Here is a 1,819-nt window from a genome sequence, read left to right as displayed (position 1 = left end):
TATTTGCACAGATATATGTCTCATTTTTGACTCACCCTCCCCACCCTAGCCAACATAGGCCAATCCCGTGCTGTCAGCCTGCGACAGTTAATTCCAGTGCAACTAAATGAGGAAAAGGTAAACAGCTAAATCGAGGATCGTCAATCTCCCGTGACGTCCACTGATACATAATTTTCCCACGCCTGTTAAGATGGACATATGCCTCCTTCTCAACGCACAAAGTCCCTTGCCAGGTCTTGCCACTACGGCCACCGCTGCTGCTGCCGCCAACGACCCAACAGACGATAAATACACCGGGGCTACGATCCCTTATGCACTCCAGGCGTATTGTGTGTAGCGGCTCTCGAGATAAATATATTAATGTAGCAAGGTTGCTGACCTAGTTCCAAGGTTCTCTGCTTCTCGTAGAAAGACACTTCTTCTCCCACATCGTTTTCGTGTATTAAATACACTATGTCTCATCTGGCTAATCCAAGAAACCCACAACCAACAGTCTCCCATAATTCCACAGACCCACAATCAACAGTCTCCCATAATTCCACAGGAAAGCAAAGGTGACGTCGCCATTTCTGCAGTTAATAAGGTGCGTTTTTCTTATATTCTTATGCAACAAGTATGAGATTGCTCTCAAGAAGCCACAAGGTTTACCTGTCGTGGTGCGCGGTTTCAATTCTTGTGTGCTGTGTCTTCTGTAGTACGGAAAAAACCCTCCCTCTTTCAGCATCAAAGAAATCTTCTTCCAAGAAGGGAGACTTCTCATCTGCAAGGTTACACAAGTCAACAGCTCCATCCGACAGTACCACCTCAATTACGATCCCTCCATCGCTTGCCGTCAATTGAGAATTTTGTGCAGCTCGTGGAGTCGATTCTCATTTTGCTCCTGAATCGGGAGCGCGAGGAGCCATGCGATACTAATGTAACATGTCTTCTAGGAAATTCACCGTTTCCGTGAGACAGCTGTCACACTAATAATGCCTGCATTAGCCTTGAGAGATGAAAAGCTGAGCGGCCTAAAGGACAAAGTTGAAAGCATAGCAAAGGATTCCAGGCAATTTCGCTGGGGAGCGAACCGTTTGAGAAAGCAGATGTGGTGGAAAGATGTGAAGTGGCGCATATGCCTAATTTTAGGCATCATCGCCGTCTTGTTGACGGTGGTTATTATTCCGGCGGGTTGGTGTATTATGCAACTCCCGCAAACGAAATCCTTCTGACAGATTGAACAGTCCTTGCCACCCGTTAATTCTGTTCAAAGGCGTCCATACCACCGTGACGACTTGGATTGGATCCCAAAGGATAGACCATGTCAATGGTTTGTTTATGGTGGCACGTATATCGCACGTATATCGGGGCGTTCAATGTCTGGGCAGCAATGTTGCGTTGGTAATGTGTCGTGGACCGTAGCCAGTTGGTCAGTCATTATCCCTACGTGTACACTTAGGACGGCTGCAATGATTATATTAAGAGCTAGTTGGGAACCAGAGCACTGTCTATGGAAGAAATTTGGGAGCACCTCCATACTGCATGGATCGCCCAGATTTTGTTGAATATCACGGCGGAACACACATAGCCCAGAGATAAAACCAGTGCGAAGATTCTATGAGATAGAGTTAACACCGAGAGAGGCAATTTATGGACGGCGCAAGCCGGACCCTCCATGTGAGGTCGCATCATGTCAACACAGTTCACTAAAGCTCGATTGAACTAGGGTTTCATATGTGCTACTGTCCGAATGACCACTGCGCTACTCGCACAATAATATTGTATCTAGATGTATTTGGTTATTCAATCTTGATGTATTTGGTTATTCATGATTATATCT

This window comes from Metarhizium robertsii (genome assembly GCF_000187425.2).
Source record: "Metarhizium robertsii ARSEF 23 chromosome Unknown MAA_Scf_20, whole genome shotgun sequence".
NCBI lineage: Eukaryota > Fungi > Ascomycota > Sordariomycetes > Hypocreales > Clavicipitaceae > Metarhizium > Metarhizium robertsii.
This window is presented reverse-complemented; position numbering follows the sequence as displayed.